At 43.0% G+C, this 15089-nt stretch overlaps 1 long non-coding RNA gene across 8 annotated transcripts in view; it reads right to left on the bottom strand.

The window, feature by feature from the left end:
• The window catches only part of LOC122798329, a 387619-nt gene that overhangs the window by 71026 nt on the left and 301504 nt on the right, over positions 1 to 15089 (bottom strand). The window lies entirely within an intron of this gene.

Raw genomic sequence — 15089 nt, 5'->3', positions numbered from 1 at the left:
AATACCAGAAGGTTATTGGTCTGATCTGACATTACCTCATAACCTTGGTTATAAAGATGGGTTAGTGCATAGTGTTATCCTGTCCTTGTTGGAAATGACAGGTGCCAGTAATTCAGATAGTGGTCATAAAATATGGCAGGAGACTAAGACAACAGTCTTGTAGGTCAAGTAACAGAGTTACTGGTTCAAATGGCAGAAAGTTACTGCAGCATATACTAAAGGTCCACTTAAAGGGAAACTTCATTCTTAGAGAGAGGGGAAGTTCTCACAGAAGACAAACATAGCAAATACAAGTACTTTCAAAGAGACACAATGATCCTGATTTGTTAAGGTCTGGTGGGCATTTAACGAGACCACAAACAGAGGAGTGGATAGTGTCCACACAGTCTCTGGAAAGGGGGAAGATTTTTTATTTTGCTAGGTTTGATTGCCAGTTTATTTTTCTAGTCTCCCTTACAATAGCAAACATATTCTTGGTAAAAATATGTAATGGGGAGGAGTACCAAATTATCCACTCTGTCAGCCTTAGGATCTTCAGAGTGGGTATAAGAATTAATCTGTTTTTGTACAAGAGGTCCACAAACAGAGGCAGTCAGAAAGGCTCAATCCTTACCACATTCAGCAGGACACACAACCAGTCCTGCCTCAGTCAAATACATGCCATGAAAAACTTTTGGCATGTCCTACTTTATCTTCTGAACTACCCTGATGAGGTTGAAAGAAAAGGCATGTAGAAAGTATTTCTGACACATGCCAGCTCTGGGTCAAGTCTGGAAATAAATCCCTGTACAACACCTATCTTATTACTCAACTCCCAAGATGTTCTTCTGAAATAGGATACAACATGACCCAAAGGTCAATCTTCAACTCCTCGCCTGGGCAATATACTTCCATGGTTAACATGCACAACACCAAAGAAGAAGGTCCCCCACTTGTCCATACAAGACTGCTGTGTTGCACATAAGTATATATATAAAGGGCCCCCGTCTGCAAACTGCTTTTATATCTAAACTATAACCAGTATCTCTCTATTGCCCATGTGCTTTTTCCTCACTTTTGTTCCAGGCCCCTTGGATCCTAGCTGTCCCCAGGGAGGGAGGCCCCCAGGCTTATCTGAGGCATCTATTAAAAGTGTCTGGGTATGTGGGCCTGCCCTGAATAGGGCACCCACACCGAGATTCACCTACTGTATCCAGTAAAAGGGCTCTTTTTTTATGCAAGGTAATAGAGAAATGGGGTAATGCAGGGAGTGGGCATGTTGGGACCTTCTGTTCCTTAGGAACCACTGCTATTTTCTTATGTGGAGTCTTGCCTGGTGGACCATCAGGATTGATGCCACTTACCCAATGGTCCTGAGGTATTCCCTGGTTTAATATAGCTGTGCTGTTATTCAGAAGTGAAATCCAAGGTCAGAAATTGGACTTTCTCTGAAAGAAGGAATGCCCTGTATTTGATGGTGCCCAAAAGAGCTCCCAGAAACTGGGCTTAATGTGATTTGGACAGATTTAGTGAAAGTGTCCCAGAGTGCAGAAGCAAGACAGTGTGAACTGCGGAGCAGTTAGTTTCCTCTCTGGTGAACACACCTGAATTAGGCAGTTATCCAGGTGGTTAAATGTGAAAACCCTTGGTTATGCAATATGTAATTATTACAACCAGACATTTTGTAAACATCCTAGGCACAGCAAACAAACTAAAGGGCAAGGAAGTAAAACTGGTAATGATTGTCCCCAGCTATGTAACTTGGGTATTGCCAGCGAATCTGGCTTGTGGGCAAGTTCAGGCAAGCATCTTGCAGATCGGAAGAACAGCCATAGAAGGATCTGCAAAGTTAGCATACCGATCTTTGGTACTGGTAGGCAGTTTTAGAAAATGTATTGTCTTGATGCGGTTAACATGCCTCTTTACAGACTAATACTTCTTAGTACCTCTGTCTTTAATAGAATACTGTGCCTTCATTCTGGTATGGTAATTTCCCAGTGGTCTCTTGGCTCAGAAATTCAGTGTAGGCTCAAATGTCTGTTTCCTGGCTGATGCCTAAACTATTTAATGAACTGTAGCCTGTACTCCTCTCAGGAAACCCAAGCACAGTTGCACCAAGCAATTCTCTCTCTCTCGCACTCTTTCAAACATAGCCTGATTCCCCTATTTTTGGGAAGATGTGGTTGGAAAGGGAATTGTATGGGATGAGTTTCGAGGGGAAGGGAGGAGCTATTTCAATTCACAGCTGTTCTCTTGTACTGATTTGACAGAAGGACCTTAGGCTTCCCTTAATGGTGAGCTTGCCATGTTCTTGTGAATAAGTCTTCACTTTCCCTTGGGTTGCTTACCTTTGTCCTGCCTTCAGCAAAAAGGCCAATTTTAGAAGGAGAAATTCTACCATACATGGCAGGGGCTGGAACAACTACTTCAACACTTGCATAGTCTTTTTTCCTCCAGCTTTTTAAACATCTGCTCAACCAGGGGTCCAAACATAATGTTGTTATCTAATGAGGGTATTGAAAAGCTGTGTTACATATACTAGCAGGAGCACTGTCCTCAACCAAACATGTTTTTCTACATTCAGACCCTACTGATGCCACCCTGTATCACGCAACTACTGCATCCCATCCAAATTTAATAGAATGCCTCAGGATGTCAAGATCCAGCAATTTAATTCTCAAGTTTTGTCTATGTCGTCAGCATTGGCTTTGAATGGTGAAAGGAGTGTCTACTGAAACAAGTGCAAGCCTGACAGTTTAGAGCTCTGAAGGCCATGATGGCAGAAGTGTAAACCTTCTTTCCCTGTCACAGAGGATGGGACTGGTTTGACCTCCCCAAAAATCCTATGCTGGAATCTATGGTCTGAACCAGCAGCTGGAGTCTTGTAAGGGTTTTACAGAAGCAGTCAAGACTTCCACAGAACAAGGGATGCAAATTTGGCTCCACTGGTGTACTGGAAGTCATCCTCCAAAACTTCAAAAGCTGGAAGAAAACAATGGTTTTGGCTCTAGTAAACCCAAAAAGCTTTCTATACATTTTCTGAGCAACACAGTAATCCCTTGCCTCCTATCTGAAGCAATCCTTCACCCTATTGAGATGCTCCCAGATGAGAAGACCTCTGGTGCAGAAGCCCAGGTATCCTCAGTGCATGACAAAAAAAAAAACGAGGGAAAAGGGAGAATACTTGACACGCCTACACTTATGACCACCTCAAAGCCTGAAGACTCATTCTCAAAGGGGGGAGGTTCCCTGTTTTCTTTTTCAAGATGGGACTTCCAACACTGAACGTTAATCTCACAGAGGCTGCAGGTTCTAAAGGAAAAACAAGGCCCTGCTTCAGTCTTGTTACACCTTGAGAGAAAACTCTGGCAGAGAAGATGATGCTCGCTCAGCTCAGGCTAAGGCAAGATGGTGGACGTCGAAGGTCTGGATGTCTAGGGTCCACTTATACAGGCCACCATAGAAGTCTCTAGTCACAGGCAGACACCAACAACTTCAAATGTTTGAACTGCCAGCATCTTCAAGTTCCAAGTTACAACTCAGTTAAACTCAGTTTAAGTGTTCTTGACAGATTAAAATTTCTTGGCACCCACATTTCAAAAACGATCTGGTTATGACTGGAGACTGGAACATAATCTTCCTTCCTGTGGTGGCTGCCTATATAGAATACTGTATTTAGCTTTACCTAGCAGTTTCCTTGATTCAGGTTTCACACAAGAGAACCCATTATGCTTAAAGAAAACAATGCGCTAGAATTAAAGTGCACTGTTGTCAGTAGAAGTAATCAAGCAGATTCAGCCTAAAGAAGGGACCAACAGTATGACTGTATTTAAAAAGGACACAATCAGAATCTATACTCATCCCCAAGACCTCAAACAGACGAAGCAAAATGGATCATCACTTGTAAACTACTGAAACACTTACAACAATGCAATACACATACCATGGAATCTAGTAGCACAAATGTAATGGAGCAAGTTCAGTTCTTACATCTTTAATATACCTTTATATAAATAATAATAATAATACTACAAGGCTACCTTTTGGCATCTTGCCAGCAACAGTCATTCCAACACACTATAGCAAACATGACTAAAGAGATGGAAGGTGCTGTCAACATTACTGATAACAGTATGGGAAGCTACAAGATTGGAACATGAGAAATGAACTGACCGTTAAGATGACTGAAGTCACAGGATTTATAAAGTGTCATGTCTTTGAAATACATGGATCACTGACAGAATGGTCTATAGCTAGATGACCACGTTTATGCAACTGTGAACACTCAGATCTTACAGAAAAATCTTGTACAACTCTAGAGAATGGTACAATAGCTAAAGTTAATTCCATATTTATCAGACATAATATCATTAAAAAGCTGTTAAAGCATGACAAAGTATGGTGTTGGCCAGCACAGCAAGAAAAAAAAAATTGTGGGGTTACTAAACAGATTAGAAACCACTGCACCGATGTTAAAGTAATGTGGTACAGTACCTACCTTGTAAGCTGATGCCACACAGCAAGGTTAGGAGCAGTAGAATTGTCCTCTAGGAAGATAGACAAGTTGCTTATGCACCCAGATAATCAACAGATGCGTAAAAATTACATCCCTGTTACCAGCTTACTATAATGCACCATAGATGTAGAGATAAGAGTATGTCACTGTTAAAAAGTAGTCACATTAGGAAAGGCTGATTGAGACGGAGATCAAATTTCTGGCCAGACTTTTTAGAGTCTAGCACCCTTACACCCCTCCATCCGACATCACCTTCACCACGGATGTCTTCATGCACTTGGTACAAAGGTGATATCTGCTTTGCCTCTCCCTCTGGGCATAGCAGGAGTCCTTAGTTTCCCTGTGAACAAAGATTTCAAGCTAACAAAATCAGCAGGGCCTGGCAAAGGTTTAAGGTTCCTATCCTTCCACAGGAACACAAGCAACAACTGAACGGAGACAAGGTGTGGCCTGGACTCAAAATGGGAGAAAGAATGGGTACTACCCAGAACGTAGAGAAGGTGAAGGAAGAATTCAGGAATGCAACCTTGACCACGCTTGAACATCTACAATTATGGTATGTTGGCAACACAACTCCACTATATTCTTCATGCTGGTCACTCTCCCCAAAACTGACCCCCAGGTTTTTGTTGTTTATGACGTGTAGTGATATTTTGAGAAGTTTGATAAACATTACATTACTTTGGTGCAAGTGCAAACATGATTGGGATTTAGGAAAGTAAAAATGGTTACGGAAATAGATAAGCGTAACAAAGACTGAGGACAGAAGAGAATATAGTAAATTTCATAAGGAACTGCATTAAGCAAAGGCAAAGACGATCCAGGAGAAAACCTTGCAACACTATTGCATCTTATGACAACGGGATGGAGGACAGTCGAAAGACAGGATATTAGAAATTTACCAAAAGGCAAGCATGGTTACCCATTACAAAATCGAAGTTACGGAACTTTGAGTACCATATGGTCGACACCATACGATCGAAGTTCCATACCTTCAAAATTAAAAATAAATAAAACTAAGGAAACTTTCCCCGACGGGTTAAAGCAGGGGGGCACCCTCCACACCCCCCGCTACTTAAATATACCAATTCTGAGATGGCACTTTAAGGAACTACTGTACGGAAAGGGAAGATTCCCTTTCCTACACTGTAGTGCGATCTCAGAGTTGGTATATTTAAGCAGCAGGGGGGGGGGGTGTGCAGTGGGGCTTGCCCCCATGCCTACACCCTTTTTCTTTTCTTTGTTTATTTTGAACAGTTCGAATTTTCAACTATTTGATCATTAAAGGTCTACCTTTAGTGATTCGAACAACTGAAAATTTGATGTTCCAATAGGAACCCGCAGTACATATACCTTTAGTTAAAAAGAATTCTATCTTGCTGACAAAGCAGAATGTTGATCTTAAAAAACAGGAAGGTGGGAAATGGTAAAGGAGTAGTGGCATCAAGAAGGTTGTCCCCATTCGCAGTGGAGCAGAAAACCGAGGTAATCCAAAGGGCTCAAAAGCAGTCTGGTACCCCACATGTGATGCAGAGGGTGAAAGGACTAACAAGAAACCGTATAAAGGATTTGACCAGATAAGAACATTTCAGCTAGCAGATCTAGTAAACTCTCTTTGATACCCTCCTTGTGAGAGGAATAAAGACACCTTGAAGTTTCCAGTAGTTTACTCAGTTAAGCAGTTAGATGGACTGAAGCAGGAAAGATTCAGAGTAGGTTTATCATACTAAAGGGAGACTACAAAGTGAGAAGGATATTCCTTGTTTCAATACATGTACCTCATCCAAAAGCTTGCAATTAAAGACTTAATTGTGCGAGATAATGAGCCATATAGAGGGTGGCAATTACGGGAGGAGACTGCAAAGTAATCAGATTCCAGTGATGTGACAAAGTGCACACAAATATGACAACAGAAAGAAACCTTCTAAAGAAATATTTTAGAATTTTTGGCATGGAGGATCCTAGCAAACCTTTACCATCCATCTTCAATATACAATCTATTAGTCTATGTTTAGGAACTGGATTAGGTAAGTACTATGTTACTACTGAGCATTAAGCAAAGTTAGTGGTTTTCACACTCCTGCACTACTACTCAGACCATGCCTTAGTTAGGTTAAAGCTGGACCCAGAGTGCTCAAGATATAGGATATAAGACTGGATGGAGCAGTGGTGCAGTGGTAGTGCTGTTGCCTCACAGCAAGAGGTTCTCCAGTTTGATTTTCGGCTGGGGTACCCTCTGCGTGGAGTCTGCATGTCCTCCTTGCATTCATGTGGATTTCCACTGGGTGCTCCGGATTCCTCCCACATTACAAAAACATAAGTCTAGAGCGTTTCTCCCCGGGGCTCCGATGAAAACTGGGGTCATTCCAAGTCAGACTTTCCCGGTTAACAAATGTTAAGTAAACAGGGAGAGAGACTGTAGATTCCCAGCATTTTTGTTAAAAATTGAGCTCTTCAGAGTATGGACAAAGAGTTAATGAAGGAGAAATCTAGTAAACTAGGTAGAGACAACCCAGACTTAGAAGAGGATTGCAATCTAAATCAAATTGAGTCAAGTAAAAAAAAGTGTACAGATGCAATAAGCAGAAAACTATACATGGAAATAAAAAAAAAAATACAAAAAAAGTCAGAACTTCAAAAATTCTATAGCTTTGGATAGGGAAGAGGCAGCATCAGGCAACAAAGCAAAAGGTAAATAATTAACTGGATACAACATTTGGCAGAAGTGCTGTGATGTTGAAGCAAATGCTTCTTGACAATATAGAGGCACAAAAATAGAATGATAAAGCAGAGTCAGCATCCAAAAAAAAAAAAAAAAAAAAAAAAACTTAGGCGCCCAATATTAGTAAAAAGAGTTTCAGAAACTATTATATGACCTATTTAGCAAAGCAAATGTGGGTATGAGACAGGACTTCAACTTGAATTAATACTCTACTCAAATCTTGCAGGGAGAAATACTGGGAGATTTAGAGTTTATTAAAAATGATATCAAGGGGGAAGACTCTAGGGGCAGTACACCCACTGGAATTTGACATTGAGGGAAAAATGGTTATAATCTTTGCTTTTTTTTCACTTGAAATAGCTTCTGTAGCTTACCTTGAACTAGCCTGAACTGTTTTTTAACTGATTGCTGCATTATTTTAAAATCTGCACTTAGTTACATTTTAGTCGAATTTGATCGAAAGTTTGCTTGTTTGTTTAATTTAACTGTGGAGGCTGCCCACTAAAGTGTGCTAGCCTGTGTAACTAATTTATCACTGTTTCTGCATTTTGTGTGTGTTTCTACCAAAAAAACAAAAAAAAAATCATCCTTGTTTTCCCGCCATCCTTGACTAGTTTAGACCAGTTTACAGGCACTGCTGTATTCTGGGCTGTGGTGTAGTTCCTGTGTTGTCCATTACCTTACTTGGATAGAAGGAAGTTTCTTTGCTCACCAGTGGGAGTGGGGAGCCTTGAGCAGCCTACCTGTCCTTGGGGGGAGTGACCTCAGCACAAGAAGCTGTAGTAATTGGTTGTTTGGGACCATTTCTAGCTCTTTTGTAGTTCACTGTTTAAAATCCGCGTTTGCACGGCTTTGCGCGGTTGTGCGCATAGCACAGCGCCAGTTAAACTTTTTCTGGCTCCGCCAAGTCTGCTCTTCAAATTTTCTCTTAAGGAAGATCTACTCTTAGTATAACCAGACTACTCGCTGTATTATAAGCCTAGCACTTGTTCTCAATACTTCTCTACTAAGTAAGCACTCTCGTTCTAAGTAAAGCACTACATCTACTTACCACCCCTGTGAATATCCACTTCCCTTAAAGGTATACCACTCCCTTATACTGTTCTAGCATGTTGAGTGGTAGATTACTGGCGTCATCTCCAGTTCAGCTGGTCAATCTGGGTATCTTGAGACAATGCTACAATTGTCTCATGTACACAGACAACAGTCTCCTCCTCCCAACAAACACAAATACATGTGAGAAATGCACTATATAGCCAAACTGGAGGCTGAACTCTCTCAACTCAGGGCTGGCATGACCAGACAGGAGGAGATGGCAACCACACACACACAACAATCCCAGTCCCACATAGACCTACAACAACTGCAAACCAAACACATAAAAACACAAAGACATACTCGGAGGCTCTAATAAAAAAACTTACCAAAACAACAGAGGCTCCCAAAGCAGACATCCAAAAATCCACCACCTCAAAACAAAACACATGCAACACATACTTCAATAAATCAGTGTGTTGACCAATCGCAGCCCTTAAGGCCAAACACCTTGCCTGATACACTAGTAATAGGTGAACTCCATAGTCAGACACACTGATGTCCCACTGACCAGGCTGAACAAGGAGAAGGTGACTGTGAGCTGTCTATCAGGAGCTAGGATCAGACAGATACACACACTCAGGTCACTCCAAAGCAAGTACAAATATGACTCCGTCATTGTCCATGCTGGTGTGAATGACTCGAGACGTACCTCCCTGGACTACATGAAAAGAGACATAGAGGAGCTCTCCGATTATGTAGCCCAGGCTGTTATGACCCTGACCCTGAGCAGCATCTTGCCCTCACCAAGAATGATACCACAATACAAAGACAAGATGATCAGCTTTAACAATTGGCTCAAGTACTGGTGTCATTCTAAGGGGATCCAATGTCTGTCTGCCTGGGATGATATGTTGGACAAGCCACGCTGCTTCACAAGGGATGGCTTACACCCGTCACCACTGGACTTCCGGATATTGGCTAAGGCTCTTGCCACCCCCATAGTGCCTTTTTTAGGCAAGGCTCAAAAGACAAACCCACCTCCTTAGAAAACAAAAATGGAAAAAACTAAGGGTAATGCTGCTCAACGCCATAAGTCTAAATCTCAAGATGCAGGCACTTGATGCACTCCTCAGCATGGAGAACATCGACGTCTGTGCAGTAACTGAAACCTGGTTCAAGGCTCCCGAGAGCACCCCAGCGCTACCAGGCTATACCTCGTATCATGCTTTTCGGCCCCAAAACCCGGGCCGAACCACAAAGGGAGGGGGAGTGTCCATATTCATAAAGGACACCCACACCTCCAGGTTGGTAGCAACACATGAAGCATCAGAGACCATACAGGTGCAACTAACCATAGGCAAAACTGCTATACAACTGGTAGCATGTTACAGACCACCCTCCCAATCTCAAGAACCCCACTCAGCCTTCCTGAAGACATTGGAGGACATGAATGTATCACAAAATACCATCATACTGGGAGACTTCAACTACCCACACATAGATTGGGTACATTATTCTAGCCCTAATACCCTAGCCCAAAGGTTCCTGGAATTCATAAATTCAAATGCACTGGAACAACTAGTCACCTCTCCCACTAGGGGAGATAATATACTAGACCTGATCATCACAAACATGGGGACAAAATGCTCCACACGGGAAGTATACCCCTCACTAGTGAGATCTGACCACAAACTAATCACCCTGGATATACATATCCCACCTCCACCCCCAGCACAAAAGACCACAGTGAAAAACTTCTCAAAAGCAGACTTCACTCTTCTTAAGACTGAGATGGTATCCTTTAAGCCCACTGTGCCAGTGGATACCACATCCCACAATGCCGAATCCTTCACAAATGCTTTCTATGGACATCTCCAAGAATGCATGGATCATGCAATCCCAAACAAATCCAAGTCCCTCTCCACCAAATGTAAGCGTCCTGTCTGGTGGACCTCAGCCATAAACAAATTGTATAACAAAAGAAGGAAGCTACTGCACGTCAGAGCGAAATCCCACAAAGGGAAGACATCTCTGATCAACATTAGCAGAAAACTACGTTCTCTCATAAAAACATCCAAGGCAAACTTTGAGAGAAAAATCGCTAAGGACACTAAAGATAACCACAAAGCCTTCTTCAGCTATGTTAGAAACCTGGGCGGAAACCCTCAGATATGCTCAGAGTTGGTTCACAACAACAAAAAATACACTGAACCCACAGATATTGCTAACATTCTGGCTGACTGGTTCAGTGCAAATTTCTCCCCTCCTTCACCCCCAAAAGAAGAAATACTTATCCCAGCTGAATGTAATCTCCCTGTCATCTCGGCTGTACAAGTGAGAACCGCCCTAAACAAAGCAAAAAACACAGCATCAATGGGACCTGACGGTATCCCGGGGTGCGTGTTACGTGAACTCCAAGAGGAGCTAAACCCACACATAAAAATGCTATTTAACCTTAGCCTTACTTCGGGATATGTACCTGAACACAGGCGTACAGCAACAGTGGTCCCATTCCACAAGGGGGGTGCCTCTACAGACCCTGGAAACTACCGCCCCATAAATTTAACTAGCCTGGTCTGCAAAGCTATGGAAAGAATCATTATGGAACTCAGAGACATAGGGGACCTACAGACACTTGACCCCACCCAGTTCGGCTTTGTAAAGGGCAGATCCTGCCTTTTAAACCTGGTTGACTTTTTCAAAACAGTCACTAGAGCCATTGATGAGGGCAAAGCAGTCCATACAGCATACCTGGACTTGGCTAAGGCCTTCGACACAATACCCCACTCAGGCATCATAGATAAGCTAAACAGCTTAAAAGTAAACCCTTATGTCACTAGATGGGTTGCAAACTGGCTAAAGGACAGAACCCATAAAGTTAAAATCACTGGAGCAATGTCAGACTCAAAGCCAGTCACAAGTGGTGTCCCACAGGGATCTGTCCTGGGACCCCTCTTGTTCGGCATTTATTTCTCAGATGTTAAAGCAAACATGGGAGGGCTGTGGCTGACAAAGTTCACAGATGACTGCAAACTAGGCACCATAGTCGATACACCAGCAGACACACATCCTACAAAAAGGCCTCACTGAAACAGACAACTGGTGCCGTAGTCACGGCCTTACACTAAATGCCAAAAAATGTATAGTCATCCCTTTTGGAAAAAACAAAGTACCCACAAATTATCACAGACAGCAACCCACTGAGTACGGAAAAAGTAATCAGAGACCTAGGGACCCAAGTAGACAGCGACCTCTCATTTGACACCCACGTTGCCAAAGTGGTTATAAAAACATTCTACCTTGCACACCTCATCATGAAGGGATTCACATGCAGATCCAAGGATGTCATTGTACCCCTACATTCCTCCCTCATCAGACCCATGATTGAGTACAATGCCCCATTTGGTATGTACCTCACCCGGCATTTGCAACAGCTGGAGAGACCACAAAAGTACCTCACCAAAAGGATCAAGGGTCTCCAACATATGTCTTATTCAGCCAGACTAAAGAAACTTCAGCTCTATTCAGTAGCATACCGCCTGCTCAGAGGTGATCTCTGCCTGATGGACAAGGCCATGTCCAATCAGGATCTGATGGACATGCTCCACCTCAAAAAATCCAAATCCATCAGGACCACGAGAGCTAAACACTTAAACATCGGCACAAGTATGAATAGGACATGCTGGAGGGATAGATTCATAACCCAGAGGCTTCCCATGCTTTGGAACAGGATCCCAGTTGAGATTAGGCAGAGCCCCTCACTGACTCTCTTCAAGAGAGATCTTGATGAGTGAATGGGAGATCGTAAGTTTACCCCAGGGGTCACATCTGTGTCACTGCTAGACAGGGGCACAGTAAACTAATTCTATTATATAAGGGGACCTTCACTGTGTCACTACTAGACAGAGGCATAGTATTCTAGATTTATTCTGTACATTTTTGTACCATTTCATGGGGTGGCAAAAGCCACATCACTATGGCTAGGCTTACAAATGCCCCAGGGCAGACAGCCTAGTACTATACTATGAAACTACGAAACTATAAAGATTTGGGAAAATGTAATCAAATTCTGAACAGCAATATAACTTTGTACATGTGGAATAAGGTGATTTTAGTAGTACTGTATGAAGAAACCAAAGACAATGGACAGTGGCAAAGAAAATGCCAAATATTCCAAAGACAACTACAAGGCATTCTATAACTATGTCAAGAATCTAAATGGCAATGCTCAGATCTGCTCTGAGCTACAACAGAATAGCATTGAATATACTGATCCCAAGGTTATTGCCAATATCCTGGCAGATCGATTCAGTGCCAACTTCACCACCCTCTCACCCCCTAAATGCCCCATCTCAATACTGGAAGATTGCCAAATTCCGGTAACAACGGCCACACAGGTAAAAAACGCACTCTCCAGAGCTAAGAATACAGCATCCATGGGACCAGATGACATCCCGGGTTGAGTACTACATGAACTACAAAATGAACTGGCACCTCACCTAAGTGTCATGTTTAATCATACCCATACCCTCACCTCAGGCTTCATGCCCACTGAGTGACGCACAGCTACAGTTATCCCACTCCACAAGGGGGGGATCCACCTTGGATCCCGGGAACTACTGTCCCATCAGTCTGATGAGCCTGATCTGCAAGACCATGGAACGTATTATCATGGAACTTATAAACAAAGACATTGGCAACCTTAAAACACTGGACCCCACCCGGTTTTGGTTCGTAAAAAGCCGATCCTGTCTCTTGAACCTGACTCGCTTCTTCGAATCAGTCTCTAGTGCTGTAGACGAGGGTAAGGCAGTCCACACAGCCTATCTGGACCTCGCCAAGGCCTTTGACACCATCCCCTCACACTCTGGACTCAGATAAACTTACTAAGCTGGGCATTAATTCCTATGTTACTCGATGGGTTGCCAACTCGCTTACTGACAGAATCCACACTGTAAAAGTAGCTGACTCCAAATCCAGGTCCAGACAAGTGAGAAGTGGAGTACCTCAGGGTTCAGTCCTGGGACCTCTCTGTTTGGCATATACTTCTCTGAAGTACCGGCCAACACTAAGGGACTCTGGCTAACAACGTTTGCAGATGACTGCAAACTGGGAGCCATTATTGAATCCCCAAATGATGTGGCTACTCTACAAAAGGGCCTTACAGAAACAGATGCTTGGTGCCAGAGCCATGGGCTCAAGCTCAATGCCAAGAAATGTATAGTTATCCCCTTTGGGAAAAAACATGTACCCGTGAATTACCACATAGGTGTCAGTACACTAAACACCGAAAGTGTGAGACTTAGGGACACAGGTGGACAGTGGTCTCACCTTCAATAACCACAGCGCCACAGCAGTCAGGAAATCCTTCTGTCTCGCACACCTCATCACTAAGGGCTTTTCATCCAGAAAAAAGGAGGTCAATGTACCACTGTACTCATCCCCTCATTAGACACATTTTAGAGTACAATGCCCCATTTGGTTATGTACCTCTCAAGACATCTGCAACAACTGGAAAGACTGCAGAAATACCTCACTAAAAGAATCACAGGCCTAAAGCAGATGCCCTATGCTGACCTCCTTAAAAACCTCCAGCTATTCTCTGTCACATATCATCTACTCCGAGGCGATCTCTGCTTAACATACAATGCCATGTCAAACCCAGAGCTGTTGGACATGCTACACTTGAAGAAATCCCAATCCCTCAGAGCCACACTCTCCTGGAATCTAAACCTGGTCATCACAATAAACAAAACATGTTGGAGGGATAGGTTCCTGACCCAGAGACTCCCCAAACTCGAACAGACTGCCCATACATGTTAAGTAGAGCGCCTCTTTGGCCCTCCTCAAAAGGAACCTTGATTGGATGGGAGAAAGGAAATTCACCCCAGGAATCATGTCAGTCGCCCTGCTAGACAGGGGTCCAGGGAAGTAACTAGCGTGGGAAGAAATCGCCAGGGAATTGTTATGGCTAGGCTTGTATAGGCCCTAGGGCCGATAGCCTAGTAACAACCTATAAACCAAGAAAACAAGCATGCAACCGATACAAGTGCTTACAGACAGTAATCAAAGCGCAACTAAACATATTTATGCCATCAATAACAAAACAATTATTTAACACACACCCCTCAATTGTGGATGGGGATTAGTGAGGATCTGTGGAGGGGATACAAACCTTCAATATAAAAAAGGTACAGTGGTGTTCCCTACTTACCATAACTGTAGATGGTTGAGTAGATAATGTTGCAGAATAATTTTTATGTATTCATGTCATGCAGAAGTCTATGATCAGCCTAATTATGAGCGTCTTTGCATCATCCCTAGCCAACAGATATCCGAAGACGGACGTCAAGTCATAAGAAGGGTGTCCACTGGCACTATCAGATAATCCCCCACTTTGATCGGGTTTCTTTTTTCCTTTGGCTTTCTCTCTACCCAAAATGACTTCTCATCACTTCAGGCTCTTGGGTTCTGTCATCTATCAGGTTATTTCATGGTATGGAAGTCTCTCCCTTTTTTTCAGGAATTCCTCTACCTCTTCTACAGCAACTTCCTCATCTATTTTCTGGAGGTCCTAAAGAATCCCTTGTGAACCATTCACCCTGTCCCCCCTTCTCAACTGGGAAAAGGTTTTTATTCCAGGATGTTCCTGGTTCCTTGAAAGGAGGGCACTTGAGAGACAATCTGCATCCCTATCTACTCAACATCTTTCTCAAGGTCCCCTCTTTTTGGATGCTTACACTTCAAACCATGCTTCCTCTTTTACTACCCCAAGCTTTTCTTGTGATTTGGATCTGAAGGATGCTTACCTTCATATCCCTATTCACCCTCTTT

This window comes from Protopterus annectens, chromosome 3.part1 (assembly GCF_019279795.1).
Source record: "Protopterus annectens isolate FY-2018-M chromosome 3.part1, PAN1.0, whole genome shotgun sequence".
Lineage (NCBI taxonomy): Eukaryota > Metazoa > Chordata > Ceratodontiformes > Protopteridae > Protopterus > Protopterus annectens.
The sequence above is the reverse complement of the archived record's forward strand: the minus strand, read 5'-3'. Positions and strand labels throughout refer to the sequence as shown.